A 9,991-nucleotide genomic window follows, 5' to 3' on the forward strand; every position below is an offset into this window, starting at 1 on the left:
TGACACTTCTGTTTGATAATTGCTAACGCACGAAACTCTCGGCTCTTGAGTCACTCTGAATCTTCCATTAGATATCAATAAATCACATATATATATATGTGTGTGTGTGTGTATGCAATGCACAATATATAGAATTATGTAATCCAGTGGTCATCACAAATGCGCTCCTTTTACTGGGCCCAGCTACAAACCACATTACAACGAAACGGCTGTCACCCTATAGATATCAACTGAAATAAACATATTCATTCTGACACACACACTCTCTCTCTCTCTCATATATATATATATATATATATATATATATATGTATGTATGTATATAGTGATACCTCGCAGTACGAGTTTAATTCCTTCCATCACCGAGCTCGTCTTATGATTTACTCGTTTTACAAACATACACAGATAAATATACATACATACATACATACATACATACATACATACACATACATACATACACACATACAGGCACGTGACCAGGTGGTTAAGGTGTCACAATCATGATCGCAAGATCGTGATTTCGATTCCCAGGCCCCGGTAATACGTTCTGTTCTTGAGCAAAACACTTCATTTCACGTTGCCCGCCCCACCAATCCAGCTAGCTGTGAATGCGTCAGACTGGCGTAACGTTCGGGGTAGGTGTCGTCCTGCTCACCAAGCCAGTGGGTTAGCATCAATCGAACGCTACTACAGCAATGAAAGGAAGGGCATTGTGATCAGCGGTGTATAACATCCGATAGCCTAGTAGATACAATGACATATACACACTTACATTCATCATCTGTGTGGAATAGTGAAAGACTGACCGTGACCATCACTACAGAGAGATCAATTATTTACCATTCAGTAACAGAATAATTGTGACTACCACTGTAAAGTGGAACGGCAAAAATCACATTCAGATTCATTCATTAAAATATAAGTTTTATAGAAATGAAAATAGTACAAAATCTATGTGAAATACAGTAGAATTTGTTTCTATGGTAACAAGCAAAAAAAAAAAAGTAAAATTTGCAGAATGGAAGACAATAATAGTAAATGGAGTGTGTGGGGGTGGGGTGGGTAGGGAGGACGAGTGGGCAGCATGGGAACAACAACAACAACAGAAATATGACGACCACTGCTAACAGTCTTCAACAACAACAACAACAATAATAATAATAACTGCTGCAGCCAAGAATAACAACAGACAGAAAAAAAAACATAGCTAGCTAAAACAACGAGTACTACAATAAAGACTGTAAAGATAACAACAACAACAACAACAACAACAACAATAGTATGACAACAACAGCAACAACAACACCAGCAACAATAGGTGTCAGACATGTAACACTGCCCGCAGCAATAACTAGAATAATCACAGATAAACAAACAGCAGTAACTACTACTACAACTACTACTATTACTACTACTACTATTGTAACAACTGACACATAGTGATGGTAGTAGTAATAGTAGTAGTGGTGGTTCTAACGCAACCGTGTAAGAGAGAGATTTCAAAAGCCTCTTTTGATGGAGAATTTGTTAATTCCAATCAAAACATCTGTAATTTGTTTGAAGTACATTAAAACCACATGTTGTACGCCACCTGCATTCACCACCAAACGCTTTTAATCACACCGCTCTTCCTATACTACCACATTGTACAGCATCTATACTACCACATGTATAGCATACCAATACATTTGCCACCACGTTGTTGACCTTTATCACCACATGTGCTTATACAGACCCAACCTGTACCTCCATGTGTAACACCTGATATCTGCCTATGGCTAACGCATATAGCGCTCCATCTGTGATGCATCACCTGCTTATATCACATGTTGTACACCACCTGCCTATATTACCACGTGTCGTACTACTTGCCTGTAAAATCACATGTAGCACATCACCTGTTTATACCACCACATTTGGCCTGGCCTATCCTATACCACCACACGTAACCCACCCCCTGCTTATACCGACCACATGTGGTTCACTACATTATACTATCACACGTTCCAGGCAACCTACCCATCTAATAATAAAGTGGTTACCCGATCAACTAGAAATAGCAACCAAATCTGCCCACCACCTTCAGAAATATAGACGCAATACCCGTTATAGTCTATGGTATACGATGCCTGAAAATAAGACGTAATACTTAGGATTGGATACCTTCGATCGTAGATCTTCTATGACCGGGGCGGACCTAGGGTAAAACAACTACTAAATTAAATATCACAGCATCGTATGATCATTGCAATGTTAAACTAATGCTAATTAATCTTGAATAATCAGTGACGATGACCTTTGATGATGACCTTTCGTAACGACCTTTTATAATGATTTTTCCTTGTGACCTTTCATGGTGATCCTTCATGTTGCTAATATTTTTGTTTATTCGTTGTAACGAAGACAATATCCACTGAAGCTAGAAATCAGAAAATATGAAAAGTCGATAACTGTTTATAGAATAGTAATGCAGCTTAGTCCAGAATACTGCTAGTGTATTTAGGGAGGAAAAAAAAATCTATCCTCTTGCGTGGACATTATACACCAAGAATTCACGTGGAAATTTAGTTTCTATCTAGTTCCTCCGTTTGCTAGATATAGCAGCCAAATATTCATCAAATCATTGTCTTAACAGAAAAAAAAAGGTGGGATACACTGGATAATATATTTCTAGAAATATATCAGTGAAAGGTGAGAAGGTCAAGCCTGGAATTTCTGATGAAGGACCTGCTGGTTCGCGACTGACCCGAGACTAAACAACCACAAGGTATATCGCATCCAAGAAAAAGCGGGACCTTTACAAATTTTACTCGACATCTCTTATTTCATTTATATTCCGTTCCCTTTTTTTCTTCTCTACTATAGGCACAAGGTGTGAAATCCTGGGGGTGGGGCTTTCTCTTTTATATCGACCCTCGCACTTGACTGGTACTTATTTTCGAGCCTTGTGCCTAGAATAGAAAAGAATATACCTGAGAGTTGATAGACACCTGCCAAAGAATCATGAGTTTTAAGGTGCGTTTGTGTCCTGAATGAAAGCCCTGTGTTGACATAACTTTTCTGCAGGTACCATTACCTTTTACCTTTACTTGTTTCAGTCATTTGACTGTGGCCATGCTGGGGCATCGTGATAAGGGATTTTAATTGAAAGAATCAACCCCGAGACATTTTTTTTAACCTGGAACTTATTCTATCGGTCTCTTTTGTCGAACCGTTAATTTACAGGAACGTAAATACACCAGCACTGGTTGTCAAGTGGTGATGGTTTGTGGGGTACAAACATTACAAACACAAAGACACACACTTATAGACATATACATAAAAACGACGGGGCTTTTTCCAGCTTTTGTTGCCCTTATCCACCCGGAAGGCTTTAGTCGGCTCGGTGTTATAATAGAAGACACTTGCCCAAGATGTTAAACTGAGGGACTGAAACCAAGACCACATGGTTATGAAGCAAGCTTCTCAACCACACAGCTGCACCTGCATCATTGTAGAAGAAAAGCGAACTTCATGATGAAGAAATCTGACATGGAAACTGCATGTATATAGATAGATCCTACCGCCTGCAGGATACGAACCCGAGATTGCCTAGTTTTGAAATCGATATATTTTTCTCTAAGCTAGATAAAACTTCTGTCCTATTAGCTTTTAAAAAACTATTAATAGCTAAGACATAATTTCATATTATTTATAGAAATGGTCCATAGTTTTTGGACGTTGAAGTGTTATCTAGGATCAAAGAGCTGCCATCTATTTAATGTTTAATAAAGTTTTATTTCAAATTTCGTTATTAGATATTTTCCCCATCACATTATAGTTTCGAAATAAGATAATTACAAAAATATAATTACAACAAAAATACGAAGACAAAATTGTACAAAAAAGATCTTAATTCTTCATCAACATTTGTGTTTTTAATGTTCTAGTGTAAGAAGACGGCAGAAGGAGGTGGTGGTAAGCACATTTCATATACTAAAACTTAACTATAAACTATGAGCCACTGATGAGGCCTCTATGTGACGCCCGAAATGCTAGAAATAGCAACTGAATTCCTTTAAATTACATCATAGAGACATAAAGGAAAGGCAAAGGAAAAAAGGTAATTCTATAAATAGTATTGGATGGCGTATTAGACGCATCCCAATTTCAGCAGCTCATGGATGAAAAATAATGCATTAAAGCTTATAGAACGCCCAGCATCGTATGTAGTAGTAGTAGTAATAGTAATGGGAAACGCGCTGTAACAGCGTCGCTGCAGCCACCATTTGTTGGTGATTCCTTATTCCTGGCAGATCTTTGCACCACACAAACAATCCTCCGACCTATGGGTCTATTTGAGTAGACTCTGCTGGTCAAGGTTTTACGAGGTCAGAGTGCAAATCCTACCACAGCTTTTTTCTTTTTTTTTTTATTCGTTTTTTTTTTTTTTTACGACACGCAGAGAAATCGTTGGGTTTGTTCTTCGGTACGCCACTTCTCACACAACACCAGAACAACGTGAAATGAAGTGTTTTGCTCAAGAACACTATACGTTGTCCGATCCGGGAATCAGACCTATGATCTGGCGATCGAAAGGCCAATACCCTAATCATTAGGCCACGTGTCTTCACATATAGGACCCGGAATAATTCTTTTGAGACATCTTATCACGTAGGAAGAAAAGTGTATTTTATATGCCATTAAATATGTAATTGATTTTACTCCTGGGTAAAAGCATAAAAACTGCATCTCTCTGCCCAGCCATTTTGAGCCAGTGGAAGAGTAAGCTCATGAAAGCAGTGTAATCTCAAGCTAAAATTCACGGCCTACATACATCAGATCGTGGTCGGTGGAGAGGACATGCTGTGCCCTTCCTCCTGCAGTTGACTAAACATAGGCAATCCAATCCCATCCATCCATCCATACATACATACATACATACATACATATGCACATGTGCATACACATATATAAAAATGTACCAGTTGAGCACTGGGGTTGATGTAATCGATTTAACTACTCCTAGGTTTGGGTATAAAATTGTACCCCTTTTCAAAGCTTTGTTGAGGTAGTGTATCAGAGCAGGCTCGTCAAACCAGTATGGTCTGAAGCTCAAATTTACAGCCTTCACATGAGACCGTGGTTGACGGAGAGGACATGCTGAAGGCTTTGTCCTGCAGTTGGCTAAACAGAGAAGCAATCCGAAACCTAAAATATGGTATACAAAAAGTTGAGTTTACCATGGCTGCACTGCATTGGGTTACAGACGTCCTTAACCGGACCTGACCTAGGGTTAAACAACAGCAACAACAACAACAAGTAATGTCCCACTGGCATTGATAACAACTTTCCCATTGACATTATGTCTTGATGGAAACCGTTAACCTTTCTCTTTACTGCAGAAAGCAGAGTTTGCTGGAAATAAGTCAAGATGTGAAAACGGAAAGCACGCCTTCGCACACATGCTGCATCTATGCTAAAGAACTATCAATCATGCTAGCAAACTGGCTCATTTGCAATTTGGAACTTTTTAACATTTCCAAGAAAGTTTCTAACAACAGATTTAAATATTTGCCAGGCTTCTAAATCGACTGTAGACATATTGTTCACAAAATTGTCATCTCTCATCACTTTCTCTAATTTGTGGTCCAACAAAAAAATGTCAGCATTTTATTTTGATTCCTGTTAAAACTGAAAACCAACGGCAAACTTATTTGAACGCTCTTCCATCTTTATTAGATAGTTTTTTTTTGTTGTTGTTGTGGATGAGTGTTTTTATTTATTTATTTTTATTTTTTAATTTTTTTGTATGCATGTGTTCTTTTCGCAAAATATTCCAAGCACTTTATATACAATGTCTGTAAAAGTACCTTTCTTAGACCTGCTACAGACAACTGTAGTAATAACAATAAAAAAGAAGAGACTTGGCCAAGTCTCATTTCTAAGGTGGTCAATGTAACGTGTAGAAAGAAAAGTCACATGTGTCAGCTTCGCTTTGCTCCAGACGGTGAAGAGACAAACATTTTGTATAACCACCATGAAGTCTATATGAGAATGAATACGATTAATTTTGAATTAGCACAATGAAACCAATTCTAACAATTCTAAGCATTCATTTGTTTCAGACAGTTTTACAGAATAACCAGAATTTCTATAGAACTTACAGACGTTCCATTATACAGTAAGACCGCTTCCATGTTTCCCTTTGAACAATCAATAAACGATCTCCAATTATATTCGATGTACGGGATGTCAGTTTGTTCAATTATTCCATTAAAATGTTTACAGTAAATAAGATGGAGACGCACAGACAGTAGACTCCTGGACTAAATATCTTACAGCATTTAATTCCAACGCATCTACATATAAAGGCGTGTGGCTTAGTGGTTAGGGTACTCGGTTCACGATTCGTAATGTCGTGAGTTCGATTCCCAGCGGCGCACTGTGTCCTTGAGCAAGACACTTTATTTTCCGTTGCTGCAGTCCACTCAGCTGGCAAGAACTAGTTGTACCTGTATTTCAAAGGGGCCAGCCTCATCACAGCCTGCGTCACGAGGAATCTCCATGAGGTCTAAGCTAAGGGTTCTCGTGTCTGTGGAGTGCTCAACCACTTTCACGCTAATTTCACGAGCTGCCTGTTTCGTTGATTGGATCAACTGGAATACGCGTCGCCGTGACCGACGGAGAACCAAACCATCTACGTATGCTGTGTCCAAGTTACGAGCACAATAAAGACTGTGTGCTTAACAAGTTTACTTCTTAACTGCTCGGTTTCGGTTTCAATTCCACGGCATGTTTCATTGAGCTCTAAGGTCTATCCGATCAATCATCTTTGAAACTGTTTGGAAGGGAAAATGATCACAAGAATCTCGCTTTGTAATCGCGTGGTTTCAAGTTCAGTCTCACTGCGCGGTAAGTGTGTTCTACTAAATCTCCGGGTCGACCAATGTTTGATGAGTGAATTTAGTAAACGGGAACTGTGTCGTGAGCGAATTTGGTAGAGCGAAACTGTGTGCAAGGACGTCATACGTAATTGTGTGTGTGTGTGTGTTTTTGATCACCTAACAACTGGTGATGGTTTGTTTAGGACCCCGTGACCTAACGGTCTGACAAAATAAGCACGAGACTTTAAAGAAAAAGAAAAACGTAATGGGGGCCGATCTATTCATCTAACAAAATACGCCCCCAAGGCGATACTGCAGCATAAGCGCATTCCAATGACTGAAGCAAGTAAAAGATGAAAGACGATATTAAACTGACATATTTAAAGTTGAAAGTCAATCAAATGAGAAAGAGACAAGACGGGAAGAAAAAGATAAGACGGCGAAGAAACAGCAATTGCTTGAGGCATACGAAAGCTCGCCAGTAACTGGTTTTTAAGAGATGAAATGGATTTGTGTCTGTGACGGAAACTTTGACATTTCATAAATATACTGTAGCATTAGGAAATAGGTGAAGGTGCCTGGCTTAGTGGTTAGGGTGTTGCATCTGCGATCCAGGGATTGTGAGATCGATTTCTGAGACTGAGCGGTGTGTTGTGTTCTTGAGCAAAACCCTTCAGTTCACGTTGCTCCAGTCCACTCAGCTGTGAATGGGTACACCCTGCGTCGGACTAGTCTTGTGATCAGGGGGAATGTTGGCCTGTTGGCATAGCCAGCGGGGTGGCTGTCATTCAAAGCGCATTGTGACGAGTGATGTATAACACCGTCCGATCGATCATCTGATCACGCGATTAGGAAATAAACGGGGAGTGGATATAAACAGATGGCCGAAATGAGCCTTCCTTGAAGCAACTATTTCAGTTTCGATATACGGTCCCAGATCATTAACTGCACAAATAAGGAAAGACTCTGAAATGCAAAAACAGACTTCCCTTTCCATGCACCGTATGCCTTCACACTCGTTTAGGTACCCGTATATGCTGGAATATACAAGAGTATAATTTCTACTCTTAAATCACGATTCAAATGACACAAGGCGAACAATTTCGAGGAAGAGGCCTCGATGCAATTTGAACTCAGAAATGTGAAGTCGGATGAAAAGCCGCTAAGTATTTTGTCCGGCGTGCTAATGATTCTGCCAGCTTTCCACCTTAATAATAATAATAATAATCTTTTCTACTCTAGGCACAAGGCCCGAAATTTTTCGGGAGGGGGCCAGTCGATTAGATCTACCCCAGTACGCAACTGGTACTTAATTTATCGACTGGTTGTCCTACTGGCTACCAACATGCATAAATCAAGGCAAAAAATACGACACTCGGTGATTTTTATACGAAAAATAATATGCGCTTCCAGGTCTGATTATTATGAAAGTTTAATTTAATTTCTATTAATTTTTCTTTTATTCCAATACGAAAAAGTCGTCTACAACGACCGAAATCGATACATATTTTCTATGATAAAGTCTTCAAACGCTTTCATTTTTCCACATATTTTTTTTCAATATATATCTACCCGTCTGTATCCGCTTAACAGTTTAAATGCATACACACACACACACTAGTATTTGATAATAGCTTCATTCGGCTCATCACACGAGCTCGTGCAGGTTTAGGTGACCGAAACCTGAGGAGCTAGGTTCGTGTGACGTGCTTACGAAGGTTTAGGTTATATCGCGCTGAATCAAACTTATTAAATACTAATTGATGTACACTCCTGTCAAATGTGTTGAGTGACTCTTTCTTTCGTTTGTCCACTTATATATATATATATATATGTATATATATATATATATTCCTTAGTGAGCGAAGCAAGAGATTTACGAAATAAAAACAAGACTTATAAATACTGGAATCGATAGGATTGACTTAAAACCCTCAGGGCGACGTTTCAGCATAGCTGTAATCAAATGAATAATGTAAATATACATACATGCATATATAGAGTTAGATAAGGCCGGTTTACGTCCATAAAGCGCTTAGCTTTACAGCCTATCTTGAGCGTTTTATGGACGTGAAACCCAGGGCAATCCCATAAACCGGCCTTATCTAACTTTATTTATATTATATACTGCTCTGTAACTTAGAGTGTGCTTCTCTTTCAGATTTATGTTTTACCGATGAAATATATATATATATATATATATATATATATATGTGTGTGTGTGTGCAAATATTGACTCGTTGCAGTATATTTCGTTCTACTGGACTCGTCGAAAAATATGCAGTTCGACTAAGAGAATATATAGTGCTAGGAAACAGTTGTGTAACCAGGTAGAATAAATATAGGTTAAGGGTTTGTATTTGAATAGCTTCTCCCTTTGAAGTTACAAAATTGATTTTTATATATTTATATATATATTATATATATATATATATATATATATATAATGGAGTAGTAGTGGAAAGAAAAGAAAGTAAGGTTAGTGGTAGAGCTGAGAGAGGGAGAGAGAGAGAAATTAGCATCAAACAGTAGAGGTGTAATGAAGTGAGTATAGAGAATTACTATAATGATCATCTTTTTTTTTTTTGTCTTTAGCGCTGTTGGAACTAGTTCACACGATTAAAATTGGGGTAAAAATTATAAAAGAATAAAACGTAAAAGTCAGGATGTATGCAACGAATATGTGTGAATAATGGTGACTAAAAACATTACCAGAGGTAATGCGGCTAAATGTAAAATGTAAATATCTTACCTTAAACGACTCTGCATAGCTGAAGAAAAATAAAACTGGTAATGTATGAAAAGATTCCTTGAAGAAGATTGCTTACATTTACAAAAGGCTGCATTAGAGTTTGTAAGTAAATAGCAAGACGGTGCAGTAATAAACTATAATAGCAGTTAAATTTAAAAACGAAAGAAAATTAGCATCATAGTAAAAGTAACAATTAAAGAGGTGAAGGATTATACACAATATATATACATACATATATATATATACACACACGCGTATACACATGCGTGGAGAAAACGAATATATATTTATGAGAAAGTTTCTCTCAAGGGAAACATTGCTAACATACTGCAGTTCTTTAAGGAAAAGTTGCACAATTAAGAAAAACAGAT

The 9,991-nt window shown here is 38.0% G+C and overlaps 1 protein-coding gene across 1 annotated transcript in view; it reads right to left on the reverse strand.

Annotated features, from left to right (window-relative positions):
• Window positions 1-9,638, reverse strand: part of LOC106871942 (rhomboid-related protein 3) — a 297,954-nt gene extending 288,316 nt beyond the window's left edge. The window contains exon 1 of the mRNA XM_052975292.1: window positions 9,621-9,638. The gene's annotated coding sequence lies outside the window, so the exon portion shown is untranslated. The remainder of the gene's footprint in view (window positions 1-9,620) is intronic.
• Between the last annotated feature and the right edge of the window lie 353 nt (window positions 9,639-9,991).

This window comes from Octopus bimaculoides, chromosome 21 (assembly GCF_001194135.2).
Source record: "Octopus bimaculoides isolate UCB-OBI-ISO-001 chromosome 21, ASM119413v2, whole genome shotgun sequence".
NCBI lineage: Eukaryota > Metazoa > Mollusca > Cephalopoda > Octopoda > Octopodidae > Octopus > Octopus bimaculoides.